This window comes from Macrobrachium rosenbergii, chromosome 36, assembly GCF_040412425.1.
Source record: "Macrobrachium rosenbergii isolate ZJJX-2024 chromosome 36, ASM4041242v1, whole genome shotgun sequence".
In the NCBI taxonomy this organism is placed as follows: Eukaryota; Metazoa; Arthropoda; class Malacostraca; order Decapoda; family Palaemonidae; genus Macrobrachium; species Macrobrachium rosenbergii.
In genome coordinates, this window is record NC_089776.1 from 9,141,234 (window position 1) to 9,167,917 (window position 26,684).

Genomic DNA, 26,684 nt, shown 5'->3' on the forward strand with positions numbered 1-26,684 from the left:
ACTCTCGTCCCGAGATGAGAGGAGGCGTGATGAGACAAAAGTGATTAGGGAACCGAAGGAGAGTTTTTGGAGGAGGAGGAGGAGGAGGAGGAGGAGGAGGAGGAGGAGGAGGAGGAGGAGGAGGAGGAGGAGGGAGGAGGAGGCCTCTGGGTTAACCAGAAGAGGTTCCTGAAAGGGGTGAATTGGGTGTATGGGCAGGGAACAGCCCCCAGCCACTTGTAGTAGGGGCGTTTTTGTACGTGTGTGTGTTTGTGTCCGTCCTTCCTTCCTCGTGAGGATTTGGGATCGTAGCCGCCTCTTCTCTGTGTTCCTTTCTGTCGTAGATGCGTTGCAGGTGGAAGGAAGGACTCTGTAGATTTCTGTGTCTGCAATATCTGCAATAAATCGTAGAGATTACATTGGGGTTAGGTGTGGGTTGGCTTAGGTCTAATGATGTGATTGTTGACTAAAGGTCTGTTGGTTTGTAGCTGCGTTGCAGATGGAAGGAAGGTTTCTGTAGATTTCTGTGTCTGCAATATCTGCAATAGATATTTTTTTGGGGGTTAGGTGTGGGTTGGCTTAGGTCTGTTGCTTTGCAGCTGCGTTGCAGGTGGAAGGAAGGATTCTGTGGCTGCAATATCTGCAATAAATCATAGAGATTACAGCTTTTTGGGGTTAGCTGTGGGTTGGCTATATAGGTCTATTGCTTTGTAGCTTCGTTGCAGGTGGAGGGAAGGATTCTGCAGATTTCTGTATCTGCAATATCTGCAATAAATAATAGAGATTACAGTTTAATTTTTAGAGTTAGCTTTGTGTTGGCTATAGGCCTAATGATATGATGGCCTCAGGCTTTTACCAAATGATAGAGTTTAAAGTTTTTGAGGTTAGAAGTTTTTTTTACTATAGGTCTATTGCTTTGGAGCTGCGTTGCCGATGGAAGGCGGAACTCTGTGTCTGCAATATCTGCAATAAATTATGGAGAGTATAATTTTTGGGGTTAGGTGTGGTTTGGTTATAGGTCTAAGGCTATGACTGGACTGTGGCTTTTAACAAAGGGGTTGATGCATTAATAAGGTTAAGGCGCCCTTTGCATTTTTACTACAATTGTATCATTCCATTTTTCCCATGTTTAGCATCTAAGGGGGAATGTTGTCCCCCCCAAAAAAATCGTCTAGAGCGAATTTTGTCATTCATTTTTCCCATGTATTGTCTAAGGGCGATTTTTGTCCCCCAGAAATTGTATAGAGCGAATTTTGTCATTCATTTTTCCCTTGTATCATCTAATGGCATTTTTTGTCGCTCCAAAAATTTTCTAGAGCGAATTTGGTCATTCATTTTTCCCATGTAGCATCTGCGGGCGGTTTTTGTCCCACCAGAAATTGTCTAGAGCGAATTTCGTTATTCGTTATTCTAACGTTTTTTGTCCCCCCAAAAATTGTCTAGCATTTAATTTTCCTTTGTACCATCTAACGGCATTTTTGTCCGCCCAAAAATTGTCTAGAGCGATTTATAAGTCTACCACAATTTTAGCTGCGTGCTGGTAAAAGATAAACGACCCTAATCTATTAATGAATATTATAAATTCATGTATTGCCTTGTTCCGTGCATAAGTTGGTTAAATTAGTGTTTTCAAATAGATTAGTGGTTCAACATTACCCTAACTCATTCCTCTTCAGTTGTGTGAAGTTATAATATAAAAAAGCCGTTTCAAACTGGGGGTAATTACCCACGGGGGTAATTGCCCCCAGTCTGAGAACGATTGAAATAGATGCACGTCCAGTATTCGTGAGAATTCTGTAACGAACAGGACTCGTGTATTCAGGGCAGATAGAGAGAGTGGTATATATATTGATTATCATCCCCCTTTGCTATTTAAAACCGCCTACATATGTCTGCGTTCATAAAATTGTAACACTTTACTTAGAAAATATCAAGCACATCAGATGATACTAATCCACAGTAAGGTATAGTCAATCCAGAGCAGTGATTCTCAAAGAAAGATTGTCATGAATTTTGTCTTGGCTCAATCATCTCAGTGAACATTTGTAAGAAAAAAAAAGTTTGCAGAAGTCTTCATATAATTACTATCAGTGTGTCTACTGTAATTATGTTTATGTAACTCTTCTGATATGCTCTATGTTTGTACAGTATATTCCTGCACGTACGGTGTGCTGATTTTAGTTTGAGAATGGATAATGATTTTATTCATTAAATAAGAAGTTAGTTCATGCGATATATGGTGGGATGTTGAAGAAAGGGTGCCACGGTGATGATTGCATTAGTTAGGGTGCCATCACTAAAAACAGATTGAGAACCACTGATCTACATTGGTAATTTGTCGTATCAGGAAATTATTTTTACCGACACACCACTCAAGAAGAAATTTAAACTCCATTTGAGATGAACTACAACTCTATGACTGACAGGTGACTTAATTATGTGAACTGCATTAGTTTTGTGATAAAGGTCAAGATGGGAAGAAGAATTTAGGAAGGATTTAGTAGACGGGGTCCCTTTATCAAGAATGGCGAGAATGTCTTTCTACACAGGGTACAATTGATTCCTGCTTCAAAAAGCATAGATATCATTTTGGTCACGAGGGACATAGCAGCTTTATCAAGGGTGAATGAGTGGTAAATTAGACTTTATCAAGGGTAAATGAGTGTTGCTTTTGGAGAAAGTAGGTCCGGTTTCTTTATCAATTTCAACTAGAAGCTCTTCAGCACAGAAGCCAGAATTGAGTGTGGTCAGTGAGTTACTTTTGGACAAAGTAGATTCGTTTTCTATATCAGTTTCAAATAGGTCTTCAGCACAGAAGTCAGAATTGAATGGTGGTTTGACTGCAGCGTCAAAGATCAAATTCGCTGTGTACAGTGTGTGACAGTCGCTGTATACATTTTCAGTCTACATTAAACACACCAGTTTTCCCTTGTCCTGAGTCGCTATACATCAGACTGAGGAGACAAAAGTTAAATGAGATTATACAAAAAGAGTCTCAAGAGTTCAAGCGAAGGTGCAATGCATTACCCTAAAACAATTCACTCTTGTATTTTTAAAATTTATCGATATTTTTATCTAATTGCCTATTAATTTATTCATTTATCGTCTTTTTCTTTTCTATTGATTGATATCTACTTTGTGTATTTCCTGTATTCTTCTGTAACTTCTTTCAAATGAACACCATATTCTTTGGAAGCTTGGATTTCAAGTCAATGGCCCCTTTGGTGGGATTGTCACACACAAACACGGGTTAATCTTCTGAATAATAATAATAATAATAATAATAATAATAATAATAATAATAATAATAATAATAATAATAATAATAATAATAATAATAATAAGGAAATGCTATACTGTTTCCCTTCTTCTGGGGGACTTCTAGAATTGAATATCAGGTTATGAAATTATCTCCGAAAAAACCCAGGTTTTTGAGAGAGAGAGAGAGAGAGAGAGAGAGAGAGAGAGAGAGAGAGAGAGAGAGAGAGTGGAACGTCCTTTGTTAAAATAATGCGCTTGTCTGTAGAAATCTCATGTTACCATGTTACTGCAATAGTAGGCTATGTGGAAATCTCTCTCTCTCTCTCTCTCTCTCTCTCTCTCTCTCTCTCTCTCTGCTAACATGAAACAGCAGTATATTAAACGCACTAGAAGTATTGTTCACGAAATGCAAAGATATTTTTAAAATTATGTCAAATGTATAAGGTTTATATTGCTATTATTATCAGAAGTAGTGGTGATAGTAATAAGTAGTAAGGAACAATAGTAGTAGTAGTAGTAGTAGTAGTAGTAGTAGTAGTAGTAGTAGTAGTAGTAGTAGTAGTAGTAGTAACAGCAGTCATAGTAGTTTTACAGGAAGAACTAAACCTGGCTAAACCATTTGACATTTGGCCACAACCCAAAAAGTTCTGTCAACCGCGATGATTCAATTCCCCCTACCCTTCCCCTGCCCCCTCCCCTTCCACCTAACCCCTCCCCTTAACGTGTATACATATACCTCTCATTCTCTCCCAGTGATGATTGATCGAGATATGATAAGAAACACGGTCGAGATAATACGTAGAATCCCAATCAAACAATTTCATTATGTCAGCTTTTGTCATTCAGTAAGATGTCAAACCTCCCCTGTGAGGTTTTGAGGTTTTTGTCATATCTTTGGGGTTGCTTGGTATTCGTGACAACCTTTTGGGAGAGGTGGAGGGGTTTGGGGTTGATTAGCAATGTGAGGTGTTCCTCTCACACACATGGGGTTAATTTTGTCAATTTCTTAACCAGTGTTTAACCATAAGCGTTCGTAATTGAGGGAATTAACTCTCGTAATTCCAGATAAATACCAGAATTACAGAATAACCGGGTGTGACGTCATAAACTTAATTGACATGAGAGAGGACGTTATGCATAACATAAAAAATCTAAAAAAGAAATATATGCAAATTAAAACCAGAAATTCGAGGGGAACTGTTTGTCTTTCACAAACAGTTTGGAGACGTGAGGTCTTGGAAGTTGTTTGTGAAATATACAGTTCTTTGTGCTTGTGTTGTAAAATTCATTACAGTTCAATATCGAGACTTTTATTAAAGATATTTGTAGGGGATTATTTAGAGGGACTGTAGAAAAAGTTGAGTTGTAAATAAGGAAAATTCGTATGTTAAATTCCTTCGAGAAATTATCAATAATTTATATATATATATATATATATATATATATATATATATATATATATATATATATATATATATATATATATATATATATATATATATATATATATATATATATATATATATATATACATATATATATAAATTTAACATTCTTTGCCAAAATGAAAAACAGAAAAAAATAGTCCCAGAATCCAGCTAAACGCGAAAAAAAAAAAATATATATATATAGATAAGAAATAAGAATAATGACCAATTTACTCCGGTACGGATTCGGACGAAAGCGACTAGAAATGACAGCGTAGGTACTGGCGTACTGTCATCACCACGCGCGTATACCTCCCGACCACTGTCATTACTGATACCATGATAGTAGTATCATCACTACTGACGACTTGATAACTGTCATCAATTGTACGATTTGAGCGTCGCTACTGTATGGGCGGTTACCTAATAGGGAGACGCCTCGATAACACCCAGAATTTAAGCAGGAGATTCGGACGAGCTCCGTCCGTTTTCGTGAGTCAAATTCGCCGACGTTTGGCGAAAATTTGTCGCATAGTTAATAGGAAATATATCTGGATTCCACGTTATATCTGTTAATAGACAATATGGCTGAATTCCGCGTTATATTTTAAGGCGATTTGTAGCGATTGCAGAGAAAATATGTAGTTAATGGAAAATGTAGTTGAATTCAAAGTTATATTGGAAAGTGATCTGTAGCGACTACAGAGAAAATACATTTAGTTGATAGAAAATGTAGTTGAATTCAAAGTTACATTGGAAAGTGATCTTTAGCGACTACAGAGAAAATATGCAGTTAATAGAAACTGTAGTTGAATTCAAAGTTATGTTGGAAAGTGATCTGTAGCGACTACAGAGAAAATGTGTAGTTAAGAGAAAATGTAGTTGAATTCAAAGTTATGTTGGAAAGTGATCTGTAGCGACTACAGAGAAAATGTGTAGTTAAGAGAAAATGTAGTTGAATTCAAAGATGTTGGAAAATATCTGTAGTTAAGTTAAAAAAATGTAGTTGAATTCAAAGTTATGTTGGAAAGTGATCTGTAGCGACTACAGAGAAAATATGTAGTTAATAGAAAATCTAGTTGAATCCCAAGTTATATCTGTAGGTGGTTTGTAGCGACTACAGAGAAAATATGTAGTTAATAGAAAACATAGTTGAATTCTAAGTTATATCTGTAGCGATTTGTAGCCAATAAGGAGGAATATTTAGTTAAGAGAAAATGTAGTTGAATTCAAAGCTACATTGGAAAGTGATCTGTAGCGACTACAGAGAAAATATGTAGTTAAGCGAAAATGTAGTTGAATTCAAAGTTATGTCGGGAAGCAATCTGTAGCGAGTAAAGAGAAAATATGTAGTTATTAGAGAATGTAGCTGAATTCAAAGTTTTATTGGGAAACGATTTGCAGCGACTACAAAGAAAATATGTAGTTAATAGAAAATGTAGTTGAATTCCACGTAATGTTGGAAAGCGATCTGAGTAGCGACTACAGAGAAAACATGTAGTTAATAGAAAATGTAGCTGAATTCAAAGTTATGCTGGAAAGTGATTGTAGCGACTACAGAGAAAATATGTAGTTAACAGAAAATATAGTTGAATTCCAAGTTATATCTGCATGCGATTTGTAGCGACTACGGAGAAAACATTTAATTAAGAAGAAAATATATCTGAATTCAAAGTTATATTGGAAAGCGATCTGCAACGACAGCAGAGCAAATATTTAGTTAATAGAAAATGTAATTGAATTTATGTTGGGAAGCGATCTGTACCGAATAAATATCAAATATTCAGGATGTCATGTAATATTCGGGGGTCACAGTCGCTCTTGCGACAACAGAACTCTTATCTTTTTTTTTTTCTTTTGTAGAGACGCTAATATTTTAATTCGCTAAAGATTATTTGCTTACTTTCGCTCGACCTTCAGTATGGTGGAGAATAATTCGCTCGCCAGCTTTGGCGCCAAGTGGTCAAATTGTAGTCTATGCAATATTATTATTATTATTATTATTATTATTATTGGAGAAGCAAATTCACAGTTATGTATATGTACGTATATGTAAAGATAAAAACTATACACACAGCTTTCGGGAATCTATTCGATTCCCATTTTCAGTCAGATTGAAAATGGGAATCGAACAGATTCCCGAAAGCTGTCTGTACAATTTTACCTTTAAATATATGTACATGTACATATTTGTTTCTTTAAATATGTCTACATATACATATTTGTTTTCCCATTTTAAGACTCATACTACTACTATTATTATTATTATTATTATTATTATTATTATTATTATTAGAGGATAATTATATGGAACAAGCCCACATTATTAAACTTAAAGAATATATTATTATTATTATTATTATTATTATTATTATTATTATTATTATTATTATTATTATTATTATTATTATCCAGAGGATGAACCCTATTCATATAGAACAAGCCCCCACCACAGGGGTCATTGACTTGAAATTCAAGCTTCCAAAGAATATTATGGTGTTCATTTGCAAGAAACAACAGAAATTAATAATAGGAAATACAGAAAGAAGAGATAAGTTATTAGAAAATAAAGAAAAAGAAATAATTATTAAACAAACAGATAAAAACGCATTTATACAGACTTAGAAATCGGCCGATTCGTACGAAACGACATCAACAACACGACTTCGGGGTGATGTCTCAGGTGTGTTATTTATTTTAGGGCAGTGATTCCCAAACTGGGAGCCACAGACAGCCCGTAGGGGTGCCACTGGGGTGCCACAGGCAGTGCCTAGGGTTGCAGCAAAATTGACACGAATTTTGTCTTGGCTAAATCATCTGAGTGAACATTTGTAAAAAAAATTTTTTTGAAGTCTTCATATAATTATTATCAGTGTGTCTACTCTAATTATGTTTATCTGATTCTTCTGATATGCTATTTATACAGTATATTCCTGCATGCACGGTGTGCTGATTTTGGTTTAAATATGGACAATGATTTCATTCATTAATTAAGAAGTTAGCGCACGCGATATGGTGGGATGTTGAATAAAGGTTGCCACAGGAATGATTACATTAGTTATGGTGCCACCACTAAAAAAGAAAAAGATTGAGAACCACCGATTTAGGGGGAAGAAATGGTTGACGTCACGAACCAACTGGGTTACTCGTTGTTGTGTGCATAAAACCCTGCTGCGTAGTTTTTTCGTTTATTTTGTTAAATTTTTTTTTGGACAGGCGATATCACCGTTCCCTTTTTTTTTTTGTAGAGGCGTGACGTCACTGATGATGACGTATGCAAAGGGATCTGAAACCATGTGAAAGGCTTCGAGGGGGAATCTCTGATGTTGTGATGTATATGTTGTTTGTTGTTTGTTGTTCTGGTTTTAGAAATCGCGTTACCATAACCCGTAAGAGAATGGTTATAATAACGGTTTTATGTAATGACAATCTTGTAACTTGATCAAAAGGCCCGAAGAATGAGGTTTGTTAGATAATATATATTTATGTATATATATATACTGTATATATTATATATGTGTATATGCATAAATACATATATTTTATATATATGTATATATATAAATATATATATATGACATGTATATATATAAACATAAATATACGTATATATATATATATAAATATATATATATATATATATATATATATATATATATATATATATATATATATATATATATATATATATATATATATATATATATATATATATATATATATATATTTGGAAAAACTGCAGGTTGTTCAAAAACACTTTAGCTCTGCACCAAAACTCAAAGGAACTTCGAAGTGCTAACACGTACAAATAATGATAATCTCTTTTGACAGTCAGATATAATAAGAATGACAAATCGTGAATGATTACGAGTTATTAATATATTATCTACAACATTAATTATTACGACAAACAACGCAAAACAAATTAGTTCCAGGACATTTTGCCAAAACAAAAACAACAAAAAATGTTCTCACCTAACTTACGAGGGCCGTCGTGAAGATTTTACCGAATTCATTTTTAACAGCCGACGTTGATTGACAGATGCGTCCTGGCGTGCTCGGCGAGTGGGCAGGTGTTGCAAGACGGCACCTGCAGAAGATAATGATCCGGATCGTTTTCCTAACCTCTGCGAAAGAAGAAGTTCATTATTCCTCAAGTGGAGAATTCGTGTAGCTGAGGAAAGTTTATTTGTATGTTAAAAGTTATTAGAATCAAGTCGTTTTTATATCAGTGCTTGGTAAAAAAAAGTAAAAAATGCGTCGAAGTTTCTTCGGCGCAATCGAGTTTTCTGTACAGAGTATAATGCTGTATGAGCCGCGGCCTATGAAACTTTCAGCCACGGCCCGGTGGTGGCCTGTCCTACCGCGTTGCCAGACGCACGATCATAGCTAACTTTAACCTTATAAATAAAGTAGAAACTACTAAGGCTAGAGGGCTGCAATTTGGTATGTTTGATGATTGGAGGGTGGATGATCAACATGCCAATTTGCAGCCCTCTAGCCTCAGCATTCTTTAAGATCTGAGGGTGGACAGAAAAAGTGCGGACAGAGAAAGTGCTGACAGAAAAAAGTGCGGACAGAGCAAATTTTGACAGAAAAGTGCGGACGGACAGACAAAGCCGGCACAATAGTTTTCATTTACAGAAACCTAAAAATTATATGAAAAGAAATTAATTTCAGTGGAACAGTTGTACTGCATGTACCTCGTTTTTGGAAGCATTATTACGTGAGTTTCATTGTTTTTTACAACCGCGAACTACACTGTGTAATTATGTTCTACAGTTCAAAAGGACGTTATTGTTTGATTTTTATAAGCTTTTGCAAGAGGAACTCTTAAAGAGGAATGATAGACCTATGTCCAATTGTGTACGTTTCGTTTAGTTGTGCCGAATCCAGGGGTCCACACCAGGTCTCTTGTTAACTTTTTTCAGTCTTCAATCCACATACGGGCCAATTTTGAGCAAGTTATTTTTTAGGAGTGCATAGTAGGCCTATAGGCCTAGAGGGAGAAGCTTGGGTGGAATACTCGTCTAACGATTCATTTGTCTTTCATTTGTCAAGTACTTCGTTCATTAGTTCATTTGTCAAAGTCCTTTGTTCGTTAGTTCATTTTGTCAAGACCTTTGTCCATTAGTTCATTTGCCAAGTTTTTTGTTCATTAGTTCATTCGTCACGTCCTTTGCCCATTAGTTCATTTGCAAAGTCGTTTTTTCATTAGTTCATTTGTCAAGTCCTTTGTCCATTAGTTCATTTGACAAGTTTTTTGTTAATCACTTCATTTGCAAAGTCCTTTGTCCTTTAGTTCATTTGCCAAGTCCTTTATCCATTGGTTCATTTGTCAAAGTCCTTCGTTCAGAAGTAAATTTGTTGAATAACAAATTGTATTTGTCAGTTCGTCAGACTGACAAGTAATCTGAACTCGGTGTCAAACGGGCCAAGATTTCTGGCACCTTTTGGCACCTCGCTGCCAAATATACTACGAGTTGTCAACGTCGATGACAAAATTGAAGTCACACTTGTTCGTACTCTTGTGACGTCATCGAGAGAAGCATCTTTTGACTAATGCTTTGTCAGCTGATGTTGGTTAGTCTTTGGGGTCCAGTTGCAAGATGGAATTAACGATTAGTACACGGTAAATAAGTTCATTTATTTATTTATTTTGTTTACAGACTGTTCATTTAATTATTTATTTGTTTATCTACTTATTTATGTATTTATTTGTTGATTTACCTGTTTATTAACTTTAGAGACCAATTGTATATTAAGAAGGCCTTTTGATAAAAGTAAAGCGTCAGTGAAACTGGGTTTTTTGTACTTTTGTCATTACTTAAGGTTCTTTGCAGCGAGCCTTAGGCTCCTAACTGCAACCCCTTTCATCCTTTTTACTGTGCCTCCTTCCATATTCTCTTTCTTCCACCTTACTTTCCACACTCTCCTAACAATTGTTTCATGGTGCAACTGCGAGGCTTACCTCCCGTTACACCTTTCAAACCTCTTACGGTCAGTTTCCGTTTCAGCACTGAATGATCTCGTAGGTCCCAGCGCTTGGCCCTTGGCTTAAATTCTATATTCAGTTCAATTCAATTTAGACGTAGCGAGCATTCTTAATTTTTCATATCATGATGAAGAGAAAAAATTATAGATGACATTTTTTTTTCATTAATTTTCCCTGGCGAAATTGAGAATCACTTCTCAACAGAGCAATATATAAATTTTTTTTTTTTACCAATAATTACCTTAGAAATGGATGAAATACGTTATTACTCCTGGCATGAATTATTTGCTGTGGCCATTCCAGGAGTCTGCAGATTGAAGGAAGCCTGGAAATGGAAAAACTGCCACTCCATGGTTGCTGTTGGGTACTTGGAGTTTCATTCTCTCTTGAAGTTGGTGTACTTGAAGATTCAAGAGCCAGCAGTTGAATCTGGAAAAAGAGGAAGGCGTTAACTTCGTTTATCAAGGCCCTAAAGTTATCGTACTTTCTGTTTTGTGAACTTTTGCATACCTTCTCAATGCGATTGTCAGTGAGACTTGATTGGCGCCGCAGATATAGATTTGCACAGTAACAAAACTGTAAGATGGTGTTCCCAAGACTTATTTTCCTAAATGCCAGGAGGTCTTCCTCTTCGACTGAAGGAGACAATAGTTCCCTGAACTGATAGAGGCACAGACTGAAGTGGTGGCTAATATCCGCACGTGACAAATCATTTAAACAAAAAAATGGCGAATGTCTGTACACTCCAAATGACTGTGGTAATATTGGCGAACTCCCTGTTATGCAAAGGCGTTGGTCTAACAGAAGGTTTCAAGGAGCTGGTCTAAAAGGAATCTTCAAGGCGTTGGTCTAAAAGGTTTCAAGGCTATGGTCTAAAGGGAGGTTTCATGCTGTTGGTCTAACAAGATTTTAAGGCGTTGGTCTAAGGTTTAAAGGAGTTGACCTAAAAGGAATCTTCAAGGCGTTGGTCTAAAAGGTTTCAAAGCGTTGGTCTAAAGGAAGGTTTCAGGGCGTTGGTCTAACAAGATTTCAAGGAACTGGTCTAAAAACATCTTCAAGGCTTTGGTCTACAAAGTTCTAGGGCGTTGGTCTAAAAGGTGAAAACTGGACCATTATTAAAGCGCTCTTTTGCCACGTGGTCCTTTTGAAACATCTGGGCAGAGTTTCCACATCAGTCGAAGGAATGTGCGCCCGCGGGCGCCAAATGAGTGAAGTTGTGGCGTTTATGACAAGGAATCCACGGGCGGGAAAGATCTATGGGTGTAGAGGGTGTTACCTGAAACAAACAGGTGTAGGGGATACACAGGCATTACTGTACGCTCTCTCTCTCTCTCTCTCTCTCTCTCTCTCTCTCTCTCTCTGTCGTAAAGTTCCACATGGACAGCTTATGGCGATATTCAAGTCCCGTCAGCTTCATGGGAAATGAACTAGGTCTAATCCACATACCCTGTGGACTACTTCAGATCGTATGGAATACAGGACGATCTTTGAAATACAACGAAAGCCCACGACTACTACTATAATACTACAGCGGAGGACAGACGATCCTATCGAAGGAGTGAAAACAAAGTAGGATTGTATCGGCAATGCCTTGGCTAATCTGGCGAAGGATCGAGGAACTGGCTGCCCCCATCTTGCGTAGGCCTAAGTCCAAGGAAGCGTCTACGTTGATGCCGAGATCTCTTCTCGTCTGATCGGTCTACTGAGGTGGGTCTCTCTCTCTCTCTCTCTCTCTCTCTCTCTCTCTCTCTCGTTGGGCGTAGTACTGATGTCTCGTATGGTTAATTAATAATCTCATTATCTCATTATCTACGAGAGTTGTGCGACTGTTTGATTGACGTAAGTCTATTAGATGTTGACTTCATTTGCAATGATACAATTACTATTGTTATTGTTGGTTTTTAGAGTTTGCTTTAGTAAAGTCACGTGACTGTTACAACCTTTACAACCGTTATTTTCAACTAGCCTCCCCGATCTCCGTTCTCATAACGTATTCAAACCATCTTGAACCAAGGATTGCACAAAGCAAGTGACATTCGCTCCGATCTTTCGTTCGCCGTTGCCGACGTATGTGGCCTTGCTTTAATAAGGGCTTTCGTCCAGTTTCCCATTCCACTCTTGTTATTCCTTCGCTCTTGTTGTTCCTTCATTCTTATTATTCCTCCACTCTTGAAGGCGACGGAGAATCTCAAACAGTTCCTCTACCACTAGGCCTATACACTGGGTTGTGGTCAAATTCTTTGAGGGCGTTCAGGGGTTCCGTATGTGTTTGTGTGTGTATGTGTGCGTTTGTGCTTCGTGTCAGTGACTATCAATGAGTTGTAGTACTACTACTAGTAGTAGTAATGGTAGTAGCAGTAGTTATAATGACACACTTACATTGCTTTTACTTTAATAGACTCATTCTGTCAAAGGCTAACTCAGTTACGGGTCGCTTGGACGAATTTTATCCTGATGAAAGAGTTACCAAGCAGAGAGAGAGAGAGAGAGAGAGAGAGAGAGAGAGAGAGAGAGAGAGAGAGAGCACACAAACATCCTCATAATCCGTCATTCCTTTCCGCCGTTCCTCTTGTCCTTCCGAGGACAATGGGACGGGGAATGGAACGGAACGAAAACTATGTATACGATGAGGTAATTAACTGTCTCCTTCTCCCCCCTCCCCGCCTTCCTCCTCCCCCTCCCCTGGGCCATAAATAGGAACCCCAACCCCACCCATACCCCAGCCCACACCAGAAAAGAGCTTATTTTTTCGGGTGTCAGGTTACCGGTATCCGGTTACTTCAAGCAGAGAAACACCTCATCGAATTACCAGTAACTCCAGCCTCTCTCTCTCTCTCTCTCTCTCTCTCTCTCTCTCTCTCTCTCTCTCTCTCTCTCTCTCTCCCAATCATTGTTTCCTTTTATTAAGATGGAGTACTTTCAGTTGAGATGAATTCAGCATTTGATGAAGGTGTAAACTGCTCTCTCTCTCTCTCTCTCTCTCTCTCTCTCTCTCTCTCTCTCTCTCTCAATCATTGTTTCCTTCTTATTAAGATGGAGTACTTTCAGTTGAGATGAATTCAGCATTTGATGAAGGTGTAAACTGCTCTCTCTCTCTCTCTCTCTCTCTCTCTCTCAATCAGTGTTTTCTTCTCTTTAAGGTGGAATATTTTCAATTGAGATCAATTCAATATTTGACAAATTTAATGAATGGTAGGCAGAAACTCTACCTACAACTTAGCTCAAATTTGGTAAATTTGAGCAAAAGTGTCAAAATGCCTTAAAATAATATTTTCCTGGAAAAAAATAATTTTTAGTGTTACATAAAACTGAGATTGAATTGTCAGTAGTCCTCGTTTTGTTTAACATCTTGGCATGAGGGAAAATTCTTTTCCCGTTCAAACACACCTTCCATCGGAGATAGATAGATAGAGTATAGAATTTAGGCCAAATGCTAAGCGCTGGGACCTACGAGGTCATTCAGCGCTACAGTAAAAAGGAATGAAAGGGGTTGCAGCTAGGGGTCGAAGGAAGGGACGCTGCAAAGAACCTTAAGTAATGCCTACAGTGCGCCGCATGAGGTGACCTGACAGCACTAGCGTCCTACGGGGGCTTTCCATTGGGCAAACGTATTTAAGTATTTAGCATTTTAGTTTCAGATGTCTAGTTAGTCAGTAAGACTCAGTTTTACATTGGTGATATATATCTGCAATAGATTGCAGCTCTGTGTATTACTGAATGTTACATTTCTGCAATATATTGCAACTCTGTGTGTTACTGATTGTGTACAGTATATTCTGATAAGTTCTTCCCAAAAAATTAATATTTATTTATTTAAAGTAATTGCGATGATAGTCTCCAGAACTCAATCAATCAATCCCGATACATTACTGCAGTGTATTACAGTTTCATGTATTATTGAATGTTGCAATTGTTTTTGATAAGTTCTAATATATGAATATTTATTTATTTAAAGTAATTGTTATGCCAGTTCCAAAACTCAATCAGTCAATAGTAACAATTTTCTATTGTGCAAATTGTCCTCATTCTGTCTATTTGGCGACGCAGTCGAAGAGAAGCGGCCATTGAGAAGTAGGCTTTTCACGAAAGACAGTTAGCTAGCTTGCGGGAACACGGTAGAAGCTGCATGTTTCTGAGTTCCAAAGTCGGAACAGTGACTCTTAGGCACTGCTATTTTAGCGCGCGCGCGCACACGCACACACACACACACACACACAAATACAGATTAATAAGCGTTTAAAGCACTTGTAAATCTCTGTCTTGAGAAAGTTGCTATAGTCTGTTTAATTTGAGCTGACAGTAAATATCCGCAACTGATGTCATTGCTTCAGTGATATCGGCTGCGGATTTTTACCGTAAGCTTAAAAAAACACTGGAAATCGATACTAACAGCTTTGCCAATTCCCTTTATGTTTTAATTTGCTTTTTTTTTTTTTTTTACAATGGAATGCTATATTATCACTCCTGTAAATGGTTTCTCGATTCGGTATTTGTGCTAGAGAGAGAGAGAGAGAGAGAGAGAGAGAGCTGTACAAAGTACTTACTTAGCTTCGTGAGAGAGAGAGAGAGAGAGAGAGAGAGAGAGAGAGAGAGAGAGAGAGAGAGAGAGAGAGCTGTACAAAGTGCTTACTTAGCTTCGTGACTGAGAGAGAGAGAGAGAGAGAGAGAGAGAGAGAGAGAGAGAGAGAGAGAGAGAGAGAGAGATTTCATTTGCAATTCCCCTTGTACTCTGGACGTCTTTGCAATCCTGTAGTGAAGAGGGCTCACCTGATACCGCCCCCCCTCTCTCTCTTTCCCTCTCTCTCTCTGTCTCTCTTTTCCCAACACTAATCTTCCCGCGGTGTCCCTTATAATTAGCTCCACATAGCAGCATCCCAGTGTCTCGGAGTACTTTGTAACCAGTGTGCTTCAACAGGAAGTACTCAGCTGAGATGCGGCGAAGAATAACTTTTCATGTCTGGGATTGAAACATCACAGTTCGAGGAGACGTGACGTAATTATGTGGTAATCTAAATGGAATTGCTCCTCTCGTGAAGGAAATGGCTACGTTCGCGATTATGAAAAAGCTGTAGTCTGTCTCCTCTCTCTCTCTCTCTCTCTCTCTCTCTCTCTCTCTCTCTCTCTAGGGACGTTGTGGTCATTTGTAGTACTTACGGAAACCTGTTTTGATAATAGAATCAGGAATATTTTCATATTTCTTTATTAGATCTCTCTCTCTCTCTCTCTCTCTCTCTCTCTCTCTCTCTCTCTCTCTGTCACGAAGCTAAGTAAGCACTTTGTACAGCTCTCTCTCTCTCTCTGTCACGAAGCTAAGTAAGCACTTTGTACTGCCCTTTCTCTCTCTCTCTCTCTCTCTCTCTCTCTCTCTCTCTCTCTCTCACTCTGCTCTCAAGTCACTATGCTAAGTAACCCCTCTCTCTCTCTCTCTCTCTCTCTCTCTCTCTCAGTCACTATGCTAAGTAAGTACTTTGTACACCCCTCTCTCTCTCTCTCTCTCTCTCTCTCTCTCTCTCTCTCTCTCTCTCTCTCTCTCTCTCTCTCTCACTGAATAAGTAAGCACTTTGTATACATCTCTCTCTCTCTCTCTCTCTCTCTCTCTCTCTCTCTCTCTCTCTCCCCGTCACGAAGCTAACGAAGCACTTTGTACTGCGAGGAAGAGTACACAAGATTATCGCGTCATTTTCTCGTAGCGTAACCAATTGTCCTGGAACTATGTTACGCACCTGGAAACGCTCCTTAGCGATGCTCGTTTGTCTTTCTCGTTCCGCTTCTTCCTTCCTTTCTTTCTTCCTTTCTTTCTTTTTCTCCCTTGCTTGAAAATTGTCTGCGAGAAACCCGTGATCATAGAATTTAACGTTTTTCTGATACCCGACCGTCACTGTCAGCTTGATATACTGCTGTCCAGGAGAGTCTTTTTTTTTTCTTTTTTTTATTTTCTTTTATTTTCTCGTTACGCGAAGTGTTTGCCTTTTTTTTTTTTTACTGTTTCTTTGCGTCGGCATTGTTTCTTATGTTTGTTTATGAATGTTGTTTAGCTCGTTGGGATTGATTGATTGATTTATGGCTGCTAACACTGGCGTGACAACATCTAGGGTACTGACTAGGCTATTGGGAGTCCTTGCTTATTTATACGAGTGTGTATATATATATAAATATACGTCAAAACTTTTGCCAAAGTTTTACGGATAAAAGATATAAAGTTATATCTAAATCGCTATATGCCTTTGCTTTCTTATGAAAGTGTCTCGAACTTTGAGAGAGAGAGAGAGAGAGAGAGAGAGAGAGAGAGAGAGAGAGAGAGAGAGAGAGAGAGAGAAGACACATCTCTCCCCCTCTTATTTCTCTAGCGTTAAGCATTCTCTCGCAGCAGAAGCAATCTTCTTCTGATTGCTAAATTACTCCCTTAAAATGTCACGATGGCAAACAATGCGTGCATTATTTTCACCATCATCCTCTTAAGCAATGATTTCTTGCACCGTTCTTGACTTGCACATTTAAAAAAGAAACTCCTTGAATACGTGAAATTAGTATTAATCCGCTTTGCCAAAGTGGGAGTCCAAAGTTCACATTCGATGTTCTGTAATGTCAGGAATCGTAGACATCTTCGCCCGTATCAGAACGCGTCCATGGGACTACGTCACAGTGTTCCCAAAGGAGGGAAGCTGTGGTCGTTCCTATATAGCTTCCCTAACTACAGATAATGGTGGAAAAATGTCTTTTGGTTTATTCTTTTATTTATTTGATAGCTTGTTCTTCCTGTCTTCTGGGAACTTTCTTAGCTTATGTGATAACAGTAAATGATATATTTCAGTGTCAAATGATTACAGAAGCTAATATTGTGTTTGCTTTTGGTAACGTCAACACTTTTGGTTATTAAATCGGCAATTGGAGCTTAGATTCACAGGGTTATGACAATACGAAGAATTATGACATAACACTCTATCCTTTAAATGTATTCACTGAAAGTTTTGCCATTTTGTATAACATTAACCGTAGATTTTTATATGACTGTCATTCAACCTCGGAGTGAAAACCCCGAGGCTTTGATTGGCAGAAATGTCTAACTAAATTTCACCGACGTGAAGACGTGTCTCGTGCCAGTATTTAAGCAGTAATCATCATGATAAAAATGGACCTTTGCTTGATGTCTACTTTTTTTCTTTTTAATATTACTAATCACATCTATTTCTGTTGATTGCATTGTGACTACCAATGTCTTCATGAGTCTTTAAATTGTTCCTTGGTAATTAAGTAAAACTGGCTTTCTTGTCCTGAGCAAAATAAATGTCCTTGAAGTTGGAGGTCGGGACTAATTAAACTATCGACTATTTCATGACTACTGACGATAGTGATCGACTACCATGTGATAGTAGTGTAGAGGTACTATTAAGAGTAGTTATTGTAATGGTATTAGTAATAGTAAGGACACCTTTCTGGGGGAATATTAAGTAGGTCTAATTGTATATTTAGGTATAGTTACTCGTATTGCAGTTAATTTATTGTTCATGAGGATCTCTTACTAAAAACAAATAAAAGTTATTCTTTTGGGCGTGACTGTTTTTGGAGTAACTAAATAAATTTTTTTGATAAAGAATTTTCTTTATAAACAGGTGTTTTCATGATCAAATAATGAATTTTAAAAATAACAAATAAGTCGTATTTAAAGAACTTTAAAATTTCGTAGGAGTTTGTTTCTTCGTGATATCTATTTCTCTTTTCTGATGTCACCTTTTACTTTTATTCCTGATATACTTTCTCTCGTTATCAACTGTTAATCATTTATTCAGTTTTTCTTGCTATTAATCTTATTACTTTCTGTCGTATTTGGTATCTCAGATCATTCACTAAATCGATGAACAGACTGACCTTCACATCTACCCATTTCTGTTCTCCTTGTCCTTCCATTTCCTTCCTCCGCCCCCCCCCCTTCCCCTCCCTACCTCTCTGTCTCTCTCTACCGCTCACCCTACCCACTCTCCCCCTCCCCTCTCCCCTCCCCTCCCCCACACACCCCTCGATCTTTTCCTGCTCAAGGTCCTTCTAAGTGTCCCTCCCTCGTTAACACCCGGGGCCGCTAACCTCTCCCCAGGGGCCTTGGGATGGAGAGGTGTTGGAGGGATGGGGCAAATGGGAGGGGAAGGGGGGGAAGTGGAAGGAAATTGGAAGGAAAAGGGAAGGGGACGGGAAAGGGTGATGGGGGGAATGGAGAGGGGAGAGGGGAGGGGAGGAGGAGGGGGAGGAGGGAATGGGAGGGAAGGGGAAGGGGAAGGGGAAAGGGAAGGGGAGGGGAAGGGAAGGGGAAGGGAAGGGGAAGGGGGGAAGGGGAGGGGAAGGGAAAGGGGAAGGGAAGGAAGGGGGAAGGTGGTAGAGGGAGAGGGGAGGGAGAAGGGAGAAGGGTGATGGCGTGGTAGAGGGGGAGGGGAGGAAGGGGAAGGGGAAGGGAGAAGGAGAAGGGTGATGGCGTGGTAGAGGGGGGGGAGGGGAAGGGAAGGGGAAGGGAGAAGGAGAAGGAGAAGGGAGAAGGGTGATGGGAAGGGGAAGGGGGGGGGAAGGGGAGGGGAGGGGAGGGGAAGGGGAGGGGAGGAGGGTAAGAGGATGGTGGTAGAGGGGAGGGGAAATGGGAAGATGGAGGGGAGGGGAGGGGAGGAGGGAAGATTGAGGGGGGGGGAGGGGGGAGAGGGGAGGAGGAGGGGAGGGGAAGGAAATGGGAAGGGAGGGAGAAGAGTGATGGGTGGTAGAGGGGAGGGGAAATGGGAAGATGGAGGGGAGGGGAGGGGGGAGGGAAACGGGAAGATGGAGGGGAAGGGGAGGGGAAATGGAAAGGGGGAAGGGAGGTAAGTGGAGGGGAGGGGCATGGGGAGGGGAGGGGATGCGGAGGTGGAAGGGGAAGGGGAGGGAGTAGCCAGTGTCGTAACCTAATTGGCAAGAAGGTGATTCTCCCTGGAACCAAATAAGTACGGCGAGCGGTCCTTCTCTCGCCCTTTCAATCTGCGCCCAACACATGTCAAATGTCTCGTTTGAGGACCTGTGTAGGCAGGGCGCATGCGCGCCCCGTCCTTTTCGTCGGTGTCGTGACTTCGAAAAGGGGCAGGGCGAATGGATTTTCGACCGAGTCGCTGACGACTTGTGATGATAATGATGATAACTTTGATGATGATACTAATGTTTTGCTATCAGCGAAACCCGACTGTCAGACAGGGTATTGTTTGGGTTCGATTGGATGGTATAATAATAATAATAATAATAATAATAATAATAATAATAATAATAATAATAATAATAATAATATTCTTTGGAAGCTTGAATTTCAACTCAATGGCCCCTTTGGTGGGCTTGTTCCATTTGAATTGGGTTCATCTTCTGAATAATAATAATAATAATAATAATAATAATAATAATAATAATAATAATAATAATAATAATAATAATTAACTATTTCATTCACTTCATTTCTGATCACTTATTATTATTATTATTATTATTATTATTATTATTATTATTATTATTTTCTTCCTCACTCTTTCGAGGACTGGTCATATAGCACCTGTCGGTTCTCCTCCTAATTTTAGCCCACCTGTTCAGATGGATCCTTGATCCAGTCCATATTCCAAGAGAAAGATAATCTGTTATTCTAATTTCTGTTTTCCACATCAACACTGTTGATTAACCCGGGGACTGTTTCTGTCTATCCACTTGTCAGTCTTCAGGGACGTAACCCGTTTTCTGTTCTCCCAATTCCCATTTTCTATGTCGTCGTTGCTTTGGAGGTTAACTCCCACTATTTTTCCTTTGCCTTGTCTTTCTCACGTCCATCAGATCTGGGCAGGATGTGTATAGCCGAATGCCAGTCTCATCGGCCCATGCTTCAAAGGGACGGATTTTAATACATTTTTATCTATTTATTGATTTATTAATTTATTTTTTCGTTTTTAATGAGCGGGATCTTTTCATTTTGTATTTTCCTTTACTTCTTCCTACTTCTTCCTAATGAACACCATAATATTCTTTGGAAGCTTGAATTTCAATTCAATGGCCCCTTTGGTGGGCTTGTTCCATATGAATAGGTTTCATTTCCTGAATAATAATAATAATAATAATAATAATAATAATAATAATAATAATAATAATAATAATAATAAAGAAACACCTTGGTTTATATTAGCTGTAATATGCAGTGCTGAGTATTTGAATGTTTTTGGTGGGACTCCAGTTCCAAATGAAACATCTTCGCTAATTGTAGCTGTTTCAGTCTCTCTGTCTTTATTTCCGTTGAGAAAGTTTTCTTTTTTATATCTAGGCGTGTGAGGGACATTTTCAGTTCCCTCTAAACTCATGGGTCGAATTCAGAACTAATCAGTTGGCCTGCTTGTGAAAAATCAGTACAGTTTTTTGAAAACGCAGTCGAGAGCTGATGGCTTATAAAAGAATAGCGTTAGCAGAAATTTTTTCCCGTCATTTCAGTGAGAATTTACCCCATTTCGTTCGCTAGTATAATAATTTCCGCTTCTATTTTTTTCACTTTAGGTCTAGTACCTTACTATGACAGGTTAGGTTAGGTTAGGCTATTTGTGATTTATTAATGGTTTCTTCAAGGTGCCTGGAGCATGTGACTGGTCATTTTGGACTGACATTGCTGTGGTCAGTCTAGTTTACCAGAGTACAGGAGATATTTAGGGAAAATATTTGTAAATGGGCAAAAGATAGGAGTCTGTCTAGATGAAAAAATGAATCAGAATCTTTTGAGGTGGTCTGGTCCGGTGGAGAGAATGGAAGTTGACAGCCTGGTGAAGGTAGAGTCAGAGGTTTTAGGGAGGCGTAGTGGCAGGGAAGGGCCTTATATATATATATATATATATATATATATATATATATATATATATATATATATATATGTATATGAATTTATATATATAAGTATATATATATGTGTATATATATATATATATATATATATATATATATATATATATATATATATATATATATATATATATATATATATATATAAAGGACGCTTAAAAATACATATAAAATACAAAGCGGAACAGAATAGAACGATAATTATTAATAATCATTTATAATTATTTATGTCCAGAGCCTTTATGTAGCCAGGAATATAATTCATGGTAATTATCTTGTGCATAATGCGAGTAACATGCATTGTGTTGTATATACACGTCGAAGCATAACGTTTACGTAAACATACGGCCATGTTTGTATGTACTAGACGTATTAGCCGAATGTTAAACAAAGTTAGTGCACATCTCTACATATACCACGAGTTATGCTTCTTATTTCATTTTGACTTGAATGTAACCGTTACAGTTATTTTGAATGTTACAGCTATTAGTACTACTATTATTACGACTAGTAATACCAGTATCTTTTCCTCCTCTCGATGAAAGTAATAGCTCTCGATAACCACTGAATAATAAATAGCTGAAAAATACTGACGACGTCATCAGTAATTAGATAATAGTAAAGAATTATAGAACGATACTTAAGGAAAGGCGATAAGTAATTTACTTCAAATATAGGTCTAATATCTTTGTTGCCAAGATGCTGGTTGCGGGAATGAAGATAGGCCTAATTAAATGGAAGATATCCCAGGGAGGACAAATAAACGGAAATAAGAGCATAACTGAAAATGAAATAAGATACTAGCAGTCTCGATTCATTCGCAGTATAGAAAAAGAAATGAAAAGGAGAAAAATAAAAAAAAATAAGAACGTAAAAATAGATAGGACTTCTTCGGAGGTCTGCGTTACCTCGCCAGCAAAACCCCACGAAAGACTGAAACCTCGATGTTAGAGAGAGAGAGAGAGAGAGAGAGAGAGAAAGAAAGAGAGAGAGAGAGAAACACCAAACAAACATTGCTCCGTGGCTAATTACGTCTCGTAAACCCCCCCCCCCCAACAGCCCCACCACAGCCCCTCCCCCGGCGCCAAAAATTCGCGCCAAAAATCCCTCCGCCAGATATGGCGCTGAAAAACGCGGGAAAAGTCGTGGCTGGAGAGGCTGTGTCGCTTCCCACGCTCCCGACACGTCTCCAGGAAACCCTATACCCGTTGGTTGCTTTTTACGTCGGTGTTATGCCATGGCCCAGACCGCACAGACCAGAGACCGATAACTAGGGGAGGAAGAAGGGAGGGAAGGAGGGGAGTTGAGGGAAAGGGAAGGGAGGGTCAGGTGGGTGGGTGGGTGGGTGGGTGGGTAGAGGCAGAGGAAGAGGCGGTGGAAAAGCCGGAATAGAATGGCTGTGAAGGAGAGAGAGAGAGAGAGAGAGAGAGAGAGAGAGAGAGAGGAGAAAGGCGGAATAGAATGGCTGTGAAGGAGGAGAGAGAGAGAGAGAGAGAGAGAGAGAGAGAGAGAGGTGGTGGAAAAGGCGGAATAGATTGGCCGAGAGAGAGAGAGAGAGAGAGAGAGAGAGAGAGAGAGGTGGTGGAAAAGCCAGAATGGCTGGGAAGGAGAGAGAGAGAGAGAGAGAGAGAGAGAGAGAGAGAGAGAGAGAGAGAGAGAGACGAGGGAAGGGGAAAACGGGATGTCCATCAAATAGACGCACAAACCTTTTAATAAAAGCGTGAGATTAGTTGGCTCTGGGAAACAAGCAGAAAGAAGCAGACCGGAATTGACAAACAGGGAATAAACCACGAGACAGGGAAAAGGAGAAGAAGAGCCTGGTAACAGAACAAGAGGTTAACAACAGGTGGTGATAGGAGAGAGAGAGAGAGAGAGAGAGAGAGAGAGAGAGAGAGAGAGAGAGAGAGAGAGAATATAAAAAAAAGAATGACAAAGGCACCAGAGGTGAATTGGTTTACTAAGGTGAGAGGGAGAGGCGGGGATGATTTTGGGGGGATTTTAGGGGGTGGGGGTTGGGGTTTGTTGGAAAGATCCTCGTGGATTGAGGGATGGGAAAAAGCCAACGGCAACTGACGATTTAACGGTAAGAGTATTTATGGCAACGACGAACATGAACGAGTGACAACGATAAACAAATGAAGATATAAATAATGAAATAAATGATGATTAGAATAATCGAAAATACATCACTGAGTGTAAGGTTCGTGAATATATATATATAATAATAACAGTTAAAGATGAAGCTTACAGATACAAACGCATGGTAGAAGTCAGAATTCACTAGGCTTATATAATACCTGTTTAATTTTGCTTTTCATTTTCTGCCCACTGTATCGTTTTGTAGACAGCTTAACCTTTAAAGAATATAATAAAACATTTATAGATTACGACGTGAATGCAATTAGACGAGCGTTGAATGAGCAATATCCAGTTAATGGCATGATTTTTAAACTTTTCTGATGCAAAATCTCATAATACGAAACCGTTCTAGACCGAGTAATTTTTGCTAGAATGACGAAATGTGGCTACAGGCTTAGTTGTTGTTCGTTTCCTAGATTTTCTGATGTTAATTTTCATTCAGTCTGTGGGACCTTATTTTTGTTCACTGCTACATAATCAGAAGCAAATGCACAATGTGAAAATTGGGGTGCTGAATTGGTTGGGATATTTAAAAAAAATAGGCAACAATTTATGTTCTGGGTATGGCAAGCGAATTGGTATGCACAAATCCTTGAAAATGGCGAATGTAATCACGAGATTAGTTAATGATGTACTTCTTAGTGCAGCGTGATGCTGTCTCCAACTTTCACCTCCAGATCCTTAGACCTATGTATATTTTCTGGACCTCTTTAGCTTGCTGTCCAACCTCTCCAACTCCCCCTTTCACTGTCCCCAAGCTTTGAATGGCTGAAAGTGCTTCAGTGGTTGGTTTTGTATTCTAAAAGTTTAACACGCGGGGCATCCAGTGATTGACAGTCTGATTACCTTGGTGTTCATTAAGGCTCCAAATTACTAGGAGAACTTTTTATCATTTATTTATTTATTTTTTTGCAAAAGTTTCTGAAATTCTAAAACAAAAATAAGTGTGTCTAAGCCTTTGAGTCTCGGCTTCAGAATTAGGCCTATGTTCTTGTTCTTTGCGGTCATAACGTTAAGCGAAGACTGAGCTCAGTCTGAAACACTGACTACAAAGCAGACTATTTCATTTTGACGTTTCATTATCTGTTTCTGTATGTAGGGGTACTGATGATTAAGACTAAAAAAAAAAAAGTTCTAATTCATACATTTTATGTATTGACCACATTGTGTTTTCAAACTGATCTGTAAAAAATGTCTTGATATATATATATATATATATATATATATATATATATATATATATATATATATATATATATATATGAATGGTTCATATTTTGAATTTAGATCACATTCAGAACAGTAAATCAAGACGCAACACTGATTTTTAATTGATAAAAAAAAACTTAAAAGCAAGTACTATAAAGTGATGCAATTCTCTCTCTCTCTCCCTCTCTCTCTCTCTCTCTCTCTCTCTCTCTCAATAAAATGAAATCTCACTCACTTCCTGACCGTCTATAAATTCTTCTTCTGTGTTCCCCGTCAAATATATCGAAGCTCTTATCGAGATTTGGACGCCAGGTTAAAACGCTAATGCATACGGTAACGTAATCAGGTTGCATACGTCACACGCGCAGGTTGCTCTCCCCCCTACCCCTACCCTTACCCCCACTCCCCCTCCCCAACCACCCCACCCAAGCCCCACTTCTATCACGGAGCGCTGAATCACTCTTGGACTGAACATTTCTTCTTCATTATTATTATTATTATTATTATTATTATTATCATTATTACAATAATTTCAAACAATAATAGTATAAAATACGGTGCATGACAAGTAAAGGAGAGAGAGAGAGAGAGAGAGAGAGAGAGAGAGAGAGAGAGAGAGAGAGAGAGAGAGAGAGAACAGCAGAATTTTTTTTATGCACACGGACACGTCAGATATCTGTACAGTAATCGAATTTTGGCACTTTTTGGGGCCTATTGGAGCCTATGGTGTCCTATGGGGACCTCTGGTGACCTATGGAGACCCATGGTGACCTGTGGACGCCTATGGTGGCTTATGGGGCCCTATGGGGGGTTTTCACTTTGTTTCCATGGGAGGAATTCAGACTTAGACGCCTCGGCTAGACCTAAGTAGGCTACTCAGTTTAAGGCTTTTTGTCGTGTGAGGATGAAATTACGTTTGACGCTTGTTAACTTACTGTGTATTGTGACGTAATAAGTAATTTTTGCTGCGTATTGTGACGTAATAAGTAATATTTGCTGCGTATTGTGACGTAATAAGTAATATTTATTGTTTATTATGACATAATAGGCATTGTTTCTGTGTAATATGACGTAATAAGTATTATTTACAGTATATTGTGACGTAATAAGTAATAATTACTATTATGACGTAATAATGATAATAATTACTATATATTATGAGAGGGAATGTCAAATTCCGCCTTTGATTTAGACAGAACTGAAAAACAAGTGACTATTACGGATTTTCACTTACTCAAATAGCAATTCTGCTTGGGAGCGCGCGCGCTCGTGTGTGTTTGTGCGTGTGTGAGTATGCGTGCGTGCACTCGCGCGCGCGCGCGTTTGTGTGTATTGATGAATGACAATTTAGATCCACTCCCGACAATATAACACAAATGTTTCTACTTTTCTTTTCATTATCACCCACCTGTCAGTCTGTAGATAACCGTTCCTGCCATTCCAGAAATCCTCCGTTCCAGGAATCATCTATCCCAGGAGTCTCCCATTCCAGGAATCCTCCATTCCATGAATCCTCAATTCCAGAAATCCTCCATTCCATGAATCCTCCATTCCATAAATTTTTCATTTTAGGAATCCTCCATTCCAGAAAATCTTCATTCCGTGAATCCTCCATTCCAGGAATTCTTCATTCCAGGAATCCTCCATTCCAGAAATTCTTAATTCCTTGAATCCTCCACTCGAGGAATTCTTCATTCCAGGAATCGTCAATTCCAGGAATCCTCCATTCCAGGAATCGTCCATTCCAAGAATCCTCCATTCCAGAAACACACTTGTCCGTCGCCGTTTTCTGTTCCATCGAGAGCACTTGTTCA

The 26,684-nt window shown here is 38.8% G+C and overlaps 2 long non-coding RNA genes across 2 annotated transcripts in view; one reads left to right on the forward strand and one right to left on the reverse strand.

Annotated features, from left to right (window-relative positions):
- LOC136856606 (uncharacterized) overlaps positions 1 to 26,684 on the forward strand; it is a 109,577-nt gene that overhangs the window by 5,518 nt on the left and 77,375 nt on the right. The window lies entirely within an intron of this gene.
- The window catches only part of LOC136856604 (uncharacterized), a 26,551-nt gene continuing 5 nt past the window's right edge, over positions 139 to 26,684 (reverse strand). The window contains exons 1-4 of the long non-coding RNA XR_010858418.1: positions 26,279 to 26,684; positions 10,904 to 11,091; positions 8,643 to 8,794; positions 139 to 374 (exon numbers count right to left, since the gene is read on the reverse strand). The exon at positions 26,279 to 26,684 is cut by the window's right edge and continues 5 nt beyond it. This is a non-coding gene — a long non-coding RNA (uncharacterized lncRNA). The remainder of the gene's footprint in view (positions 375 to 8,642; positions 8,795 to 10,903; positions 11,092 to 26,278) is intronic.